General features: G+C 40.6%; 1 protein-coding gene across 1 annotated transcript in view; it reads left to right on the forward strand.

Annotated features, from left to right (window-relative positions):
* Positions 1-1,717: 1,717 nt before the first annotated feature.
* Positions 1,718-9,136, forward strand: part of LOC144025068 (RNA binding protein fox-1 homolog 3-like) — a 461,720-nt gene continuing 454,301 nt past the window's right edge. The window contains exon 1 of the mRNA XM_077531087.1: positions 1,718-2,301. The gene's annotated coding sequence lies outside the window, so the exon portion shown is untranslated. The remainder of the gene's footprint in view (positions 2,302-9,136) is intronic.

Genomic DNA, 9,136 nt, shown 5'->3' on the forward strand with positions numbered 1-9,136 from the left:
TCAATCATAGAGGGAAAGTGTTTGTCATATTTAACGTGTGTCACATGACTTCGTGACCAATGTCAAGATGAACGACCCCTCCCTCCACTCCCCCACACCCTGGAGGGGGAAAGCAAGCCAATGAATGAGCGATGAGATGATTGTTACACCATCATAACACTCATCTAATTGCCAATTTCTCTTTTTAATTGAATTTGCTGGAGTGAGGAGGACGGAGATGGGATTCCTGCCACTGTGTGCCGTTTGTGTGTGTGCGCGTCAATGAGTGTGTGTGTGTGTGCGTGTCTGTTGACCGGGGAGGACCTTAATGAGGGGAAACTATGACACTGGGTGTTGTCTGCAGAGACTTGACATCCTCCACACAGCAACTAAACTTCCTCTCAGGACATTTTGAGGGTGGAAATCATGACTTCGCTGGACGGCATTTCTGCACTACAATCGTGGTAAAAGCAGTGGTGGGAAATAACGAAGCACAAGTACTTCGTTACTTTGCTTTAGTGGATTTTCAGCTATCAGTACTTTGGCACAATGGTGCCTTGAGATACAAGTGACCCGATTTATGAGTTTGTCAAAATGCATTTCACCATTCGATTTGCCCAGACTTCAACTTGCACCTTTCTCATCCTGGGGTATAAAACATCTCACACATAAACAAATAAATACATAAATAAATATATAAATACATGTTTCTTCGAGTGCTTTTGCAGCTCAAGCGACTCAAAAGACACTCCATGACCAATCAGCCAAAACAGATTTGCCAAATGTGTATGATGACTCACCAGAAAACGCAATCCTCCAATGAGTCAACTTTGAGGATTTATTACCCAAAGCCATTTACACTTAGCAACATGTAATTTTGTAGACTTATCTATCATTATTAGATCCACACACAAAAAAAGTCTTAAGACGTCATGTCAGAAGAGAAATGGGAAATCTGCCATTTTGCTTTTGAAACCACCGTTTAAGGGTCACTGGATCATTATCTACAAAATAAAATAAGCTAGTAGCACACTAATTTTAATTTATTTTTTAAATTGAGCTCCTCAATCTAGTGGCACTTAGCAGCAGGAAATTAGGTAGACATGTTAACCATAATTAGACCCACACGAGACCGTAAGTGAAAAGACAGGCTGCCATTTGGCCACCATTTTAGCATCACTGGGCCATTACCCCTTGGCTTATTAGCCCTTGAAGCCAATTTGACTGAGCAACGTGAAATTTGGTAGTCTTATTTTTCATGAGTAGAGCCACAAAATAGTCTCTAGAGGCTCATGACTGAAAAGACACAGGAAGTCTGGCCCTTTGCTTTGAAAAAGGCATATTAGGGTCATTTTGACCATTTCCATGGGTCCTTTGAAGACAAACATGTTCACGATATGTTGTCTGATTACTACTAAATATGAACCTTGTATACTGTCAGATAGACATTGAGAATGTTTATTTGTTGAGGTAGTTTTTGTAGTAGTTTTACTGTTTTGGGGCTGCGTCCCATCACAGGTGTTGTTTGAAAACACGGCAGTATCCCACTTTGCTGAGTTTTGTGTGAATGCCCCAAATCTTGTTACTTCTGTGATGTGCTCATTTTGCTGAGTATTCGTGCATTACCAATCTGTGAGAACATGCAAATAACTAGTGTGTGTTGTATTGGAGGGAGAAAGGGGCTTTCATTGGTGAGGAGCCAAGCACAGGTTTGAATTTGTTATCATCTCTCGCTCCATTTCTCACAATTTCTCTATTTTTTGCTTTCTGTCTCTTTTAATCTCTCTCAATTTCTCTGTTTCCCTCTTTCTAGAAAATTCATCAACATTACTCTTTCATTTTTACTCCAATTTTTTTTCCTTGGGTCTTCAATCGCTGCCTCTTTTTTTCTTTCTATACAGTATCTCTCCTTCTGTTTCTCACACTCTATTTCTATTATATTCTCTCTCTCCCTCTCCCGCGGTAGCGAGTGAGCGTTGGAATGCAAGCTCCTCGCGTTCATCCATTTCTGCGGTCGCCATCTGACCGGTATGAAGGAATGACCAGGCCCACACAGACGTCCCCTCTACAACGCCACTGACCGACCAATCACAGGACACTGCGCTCTCTCCTCTTCCTCTGCTCTCTCAGTTTCTCTCTCTCTCTCTCTCTCTCCTTCCACCAGAGCATCCTCTCGTCCTCATTTTTCTTCTTTCTCCTTTTCCTCATCTTCTTCCTCATACCGTGTGGTTCTGTCCGAGGAGGACTTCTTGTCTTGCGGGAGCGACGTGGACAGGATAGAAGAAGAAGTAGTGTGATCGCGGACGAGTGCCTCTACCAACTGTGAGTACAGCATCCATGGACACACACGCTGCATTGTGTTGCCAGGCAATGAAGGATGCGATTGTTGCCAAGTTGTTTCTGCCACGCTTTGCCGAATGTTGAAGTCAAACTTGTTTACAAACACGCTTGAATGAAGAGCTCTACTCTTAAGTTCATTCCGTTCTGTGTGTGTCATGTCTTTTGGAAACTAAGGGATATATTTTTACAGTTGAACCTGAAGGCATGTTGAAGTGACTGCCTGATGTCATGGTTTTGCAAAAGTAGCTTTTTGTTGAAGATGAAGACACAGGTGTGGTTTTGGGATTTTGTCTTGATTCATTGTGGGAGCTCATTAAAAGTGTTTTGTCAATAGATTTACAACTCCATGCAATGGATTTGTGTGTACAGGGCCTTATTGTTTTTGTAAACAAACATTTTATATGGTTAAGCATTTTTACATTTGAAGTGTTCATGAGTATTTACAATCTTTTAATTTTTGAAATTTCTCTTTGGGTGGTCGACTGGTTAGCACGTCTGCTTCCCAGTTCTGAGGACTCGGGTTCGAGTCCAGGCTCGGACCTTCCTGGGTGGAGTTTGCATGTTCTCCCCGTGCCCGCGTGGGTCTTCTCCGGGTACTTCGGTCTCCTCCCACATTCCAAAGACATGCATGGCAGTAGGGGTGTGAATTGCCTAGTACCTGACGATTCGATTCGTATCACGATTCACAGGTCATGATTCGATTCGATACCGATTAATCCCGATACGAATTTATAAGTCGATTGTTGCGATTTTTTTTCATTCAAATTTAGAAAATACTAATCAGTACGCTTGTAGAGTGTAAGATTTATATGAAAATGTATTCTTTATTTATCTGAAATTTCAGTCTTATAGAGGTTGTAATCTGTTTCATGTTTGAACAGCATTAAAATAAAATATTAAGGCTTAATGTTCCGTTCATATAACATTCTTCCATGCTCAAGGTGCGAATCCTAACCCGAAGTCAGACGTTTTGTTGAATATTTTTCCATTAAAAATGGAAGATTAAAAATCGATTCACACACACACAAAAAAAAAAAAAAAAAAGGCAATGATGATAAGACGTTGAATCAGTAAGACTACCGAATGAACAATTCTGAGCTCTTAAAAAAAAAAATCGATTTTTTTTTTATTGAATCGATTCGAGAATCGCGCGATGTAGTATCGCGATATATCGCCGAATCGTTTTTTTTTTTTTAACACCCCTACATGGCAGGTTAATTGGGCGCTCCGAATTGTCCCTAGGTGTGCGTGTGAGTGTGGATGGTTGTTCGTCTCTGTGTGCCCTGCGATTGGCTGGCAACCAGTCCAGGGTGTCCCCCGCCTACTGCCCAGAGCCAGCTGAGATAGGCGCCAGCACCCCCCCGGTGCCCCTTGTGAGGAATAAGCGGTCAGAGAAAATGGATGGATGGATGGAAATTTCTCTTTGCTATTTTTCTTTATGTAATTTTTACATCCACTGGGGTCAGGCTCTGGGATAGCAGCTTTAGCAGGGAAGCCCAGACTTCCCTCTCCCAAGACAACTCTTCCAGGGGGTGGGTGGGGGTGGGGGGTCGGGGGGATCCCAAGGTATTCCCAGGCCAGCCTGCAGACAGTCTCTCTAGCGTGTCCTGGGTCATCCTCAAGGCTTTAGTCGGTAGGAAATGTCACCAGGATCGTGTCCAGGAGGCATTCCAAACCAGGTCCCCGAGCCACCTCATCTGGCTCCTCTCAACGTGGAGGAGCAGAGGCTCAACTCTGAGTCCCTCACAGATAACCGAGCTTGTCACCCTATCTCTAAGGGAGAGCCCCGTGGAGGAAACTCATTTCGGCTGCTTGTTTCTGGAATCTTGTTCTTTCGTTCACGACCCACAGTTTGTGACCATAGGTGAGGGTTGGAACGTAGATTGACCGGAAAATTGTTAAATCAGTAAATAGCCTTTGCCTTTCGGCTCAGCTTCTTCTTCACTACAACAGACTGATACAAGGTCCGCATCACTGCAGACGTTGCATCGATCAACCTGTTGATCTCCCGCTTCATCCTACCCTCACTCATAAACAAGACCCCAAGATACTTGAACTGCTCCGTTTGGGGCAGGATCTCATCTCCAGCCCGGAGAGAGTACTCCAACCTTTTCCGACTGAGGACCATGGTCTCGGATTTGGAGGTGCTGATTCTGAGATTGCGGCTTGAAGAAGCCAACAGCAACATGTCATTTGCAATGGGGTAGATGTCCCATACGTCTAACTTCTGTAAGTCACACAACTACTCTGTTTCCGGTTACTGTTGCTTCATACAGGCCCAGTCCCAATACTCACACTTCCATCCTTGTGCCCCTCAGTTACGCGTTCCCGTTGATAAGTCTTAGTGTGTAGGGTCTCTCAGTTCTCCGAAGCATTTTGTAGCACTCCGGAGACTGGTTGGGCGAACTCCCATGCAAGCTCGAGGACCCTGCCAAGGGTGTAAGGGTTGGTTCACTGTTCCACGACCAGGATGAAAACCACACCCCCTGAATCTATTTAAATTGTATTTTGCACTTTTACAACTTTAAATGGATTTTTTTCAATGCTCTAATTGCATTTTTTTTTATTTTGCAATTTGTTTTTAATGAAAAAAAAAATATTAATTTATGTATTTTTTACATAATTATTTATTTATTTATTTTACAATTTGAATAATTTTGTGTTACCCCCATTCTATTTCATGTTTTAAACACAACTAAAATTGGTACTTACTTATAATTATAATTACTTTAGAATGGGCACAGAAACAGTGGATAGGCTTTTTTTTAAGATAAAAAAACAAAAACAAAAACAAATCATGGATGAATCATGAAAATGAGAGGGTTCTATGTACTGTCTCTAACCAATTTCCAATAGTGTAATCTAAATTTTATTCGAGGTTAGTCATTTGCATTGAATACCATAAGTTTAATTTGGAAGAACTGCTTTGTTTTCATGTTGTTATTTAGGTATTTTATGTTCAATACATTCAATTGAATCATTATTTCAGGACACGTTTTCCCTATATTGTGTAGCATTGATGTTCAAACAGTGGTGTCCAATAATTTGAAATATACTTTTTAGGAATACAACAATTACGCAACTGTATGTTAATGTTGGTAAATTTGGTTGTTCTTGGACAGCAATTTATTTTTTATTTTTTTGGTTTTTGGTACTTGATCAAGAACCACTAGTCTATGTATTTACATCATGCTATGGCAACATCATTTAGAATTTTTTTTTTTGCAGCAAATAATTATAATAACATTAGATTAAATAGAGCCCTTTTCTTGACTATACATACAAAACATTAAATAAAACAAGCAAGCAAAATCCTTGAAAAATTAGTTGGCAAAACTGACTCAAGTTTCATGAATCAAACATGTTTCCTTGCTCAACTTGTCCTCGTGTTTGTTGACCACATTGCTATAATTGGAAGAAAGTCGATGGTTTCTCGTCGGGTGTTTTTTTTTTCCCCACGTCGGTGCAGAGGCGAGCCCGAGCTACTCGTCGGCTGCAATCGATCAGGCGGCGGGTAACCGGCGCTGATCATCAATACGTCGGCTTACAAGACGAGGCCAGGCCGCCGACGCTGTCCCCTCCGGCTCAATTACAGCGGCCGCGTTCCTTGCATACGACCTCCGCAAGGTCAACTGCGGTGTCGGCTTCACATCATTTTTTTTTTTTTTCTTGCAAGCTAACGCAGCTGCTAAATGTTTAATGGCGGAGCTCGTCGATAACCACTCAGTTCATGAAGGGGAAAATGCTCTCGTGGGTTTTCTAGAAGGGAAGAATTGGCTCGAGCTAGAAGACTTTGGATCCAAGATATTCACTAAAACGTGTGTTAGCTTAATGATTGTTAACTTAAAATGATATCAGATTGATATTGGCAAGAAGATGATGTTTGCTACTTGTTTAAATTTGCTTGAAGAGGAGTCTACGTTAGGCCCGGTACACACACAAAGACAAGGATATTTTTGTTTCAACGTCAAACGTGAAATTATCCAATGTCTTTTCCTACAAAATGACACTGTGGTCTGGTGCATAAAGTGGATTTGTTCCGATTATAGGGCGAGAAAGGGGTCAGGGCCGACAATCTCAAATATTAATCATGTTCAATATTTATGAGCAAAAATCTTAATGTCGTGAGGAAAGTCGACGTTTCCCTGAACTCCATGAGCTCTGACGTGAAACAAATGTACAATAGTGTGTAAGGTGGCTCCCCAAGACTGCAAAAAGTACAGTATTAACCAAAGCAAATGTGATAATGCTAGTTTGGATGGCTAGTTTGGTGGTGGTGGTGGAAGCAAGGCTTTTTTTTTTTTTTTTTAGCACACCACACACAGTTCGAACAAAACTGTTTAATGCCTGAGTTGCTTTCTTTGTTTTTTATTTTATTTTATTTTTTATTTTTTTGTTCATGTGTGGGGTATGTAACAGGCAAAAATAAAATAAGATTGAAACTAAAAATCCATGTCTACCAGTATCCAGGCCTTCGAGAGAGAATTAAATATTGTTAGCATGAAGACATTAACCTAGAGATGATGTCATCTGAAATAAAAAAAAAAATGTTAATTTGAAAATGTTAGCTGGAATATGGGTTATCTTGAAGATGTTAATAAGAGAATTGCTATCTTAAAGGTTATGCTAGCTAGAAGATGTTTTCTAGAACATTATGTTGAAGAGACGATGGTGTTAGCTTGAAAATTTTAGGATGAAGATCATTTTCGCTTAAAAATCACATGACCTAGAAGATGGCTTTAACTTGAAGATTACGTTAGATAACGAATGGAGTTATCTTAAAAATTATGTTAGTTTGAAAAATATAGCTAGAATATGGTTTATGCTGTCTTGAAGATGTTAACAAGATGATAGCCTAAATCGCAATTCACTTAGAAGCAAGTAAGCTTGCTGATCCAATGCTCACTTTTGTCTGTCTTTGAAATGGTCATTCAGACTTTTGGAATCGATTGAAGGAGCTGAGAGCTTTCTTTCAGCTGCAAACTATCTGTTAGCGCAGAGCGGCTCACATTTGTGCCTCATTTGCCGCTCCATTTTGTCCCCAAAGTCCATTAGCGCGTTAGCCCGTCCGCCACTTTTAGCTTGCCAATAAAAAGGAGCGAGTGCCTCCGCCTCGTATTAGATCAGCACTGCTCCCCGCTCATCTTTTTTTTTTTTTTTTCTCCATTAAAGACGTCGACGAAGACGGCTAGCAATCTATGAGAAATGAATGACCAGGAGGCAACCATGCAGGATATCTCATTGTCCGCCATTATGCCTCACACAGGAAGTAATTGAAGAGGCAGGGACGCTTACTTCCTCTCTCAACACATGCTCTTTTTCTTACTTTTGTAGTACACAGTAAAAAAATAAAAAATAAAAAAATAAAAAAACAAATAAAAGAAAAGTTTGAAATAGATGCCTGGTTTTAAAAGTGATAGCATAGCTAACAATGGGGGGGAAACTCATCAATATAAAAAGTAAAGCGTTGTTTATGAAGTATAGTACACTGTTAATTGAAGTCAATTATCCATCTTTTGATTGGCTGTGTTTTCTTTTTAGTGTCTTAACGAGTGTCACTTGTCACGCTAATTGGCTTATTTTTAGCTTCAGAGATGCATCATCATTTTTTCTCTCTTTTTTTCAATCTTTTCTTGGTCTGACAGCAAAAATGTTCATCACATATGCATGCCACCATTTTGTTGAGCTCCCTCGTGACTGGCCTCAGGGAATACTGCTCAGCCAATCAGACACAGCACTTCTAACAAACACTCCCTTCCTGTTGTTTTTCTACTTCTACTTAATCCTTTTGTTTTGTTAATAAAGAGTATTTTCTTAATATTAAATATCTTTTCCTTTTCTTTCTCCATTTTTCTTAATCCTCCTATTTTTCCTCCATTTTCTCCTCTTCTACTTCATCATCCACTTCTTTATTCCTCTTCTTTTGTCTCTTCTTCCTCCTCCTCTTCCTACTTTGTTTTCATCTCATCTTCTTTCCCTTCCTCCTCTTCTACTTGTTGCTCCCTTCTTTTCTCCTCTTTTCCCCATTCTTCTACTTTTTACTATTCCTCTCTCTGTTCTTTTGTCTTTTAAGCTCATCTTCCTCATCTTCGTTTTTGTCCTCTTCTATTTCTAAAAATAAATGTCTTCCTCTTCTTTATCTTCCCTTTTTCCACCCGCCTATTTTTTCCCCCTATCTCTTACACCTCTTCTTTTACCACTTCTTTCGCCTTTTCCATTTTTTCCTCTTCTTTCTCCACTTATTCTCCATCATCTTCCTTTTCATTCTTCTCTTTCTCTTCCTTTTCTCTTCCCTCTTCCTCCTTTCTCTTCTTCTGCAACTTATTTGTTTCTCACTTCCTCTCCCATTTCCTCTTTCCTGTTTTTCTTTCTCCTCTTCACCTTCCCGTTTTTCCTCTCCCCTGCCTCTTGTTTTTTCCTTCTTCATCGTCTTCTTCCGCTTAATTCCTCGAGAGCTTTGGCCAGAGCGATCTGCTCGGTCAGGTGAGAGCATCCAGTCATCGTAACGGCTGCATATCTCGCCGATATCGATTGGACGCCATGTATGTGTGTTGGGTGGGGGTGATGGGTTCAAAGTGGCGGGACCAATCAATGGGGACATTTCATTCTCCTTGAAAAGTCCCTTGTTTGATCCCTGTTTGGACAGGGACGAATGGTAACACGGCCAATGGTAACACGCCAGCCACTTCCTGAAAAGGTCCACTTCCACTTTTTGCTTTTGTAATTGCTACAGTGCAGAATTTCACAAGAGATTCCCAGACTGCTGATGTTGGTGCATTTCATATGATTACCACGTGAGACATTCAAGCTTCCAAAA

Source organism: Festucalex cinctus, chromosome 1 (genome assembly GCF_051991245.1).
Source record: "Festucalex cinctus isolate MCC-2025b chromosome 1, RoL_Fcin_1.0, whole genome shotgun sequence".
NCBI classification, from domain to species: domain Eukaryota; kingdom Metazoa; phylum Chordata; class Actinopteri; order Syngnathiformes; family Syngnathidae; genus Festucalex; species Festucalex cinctus.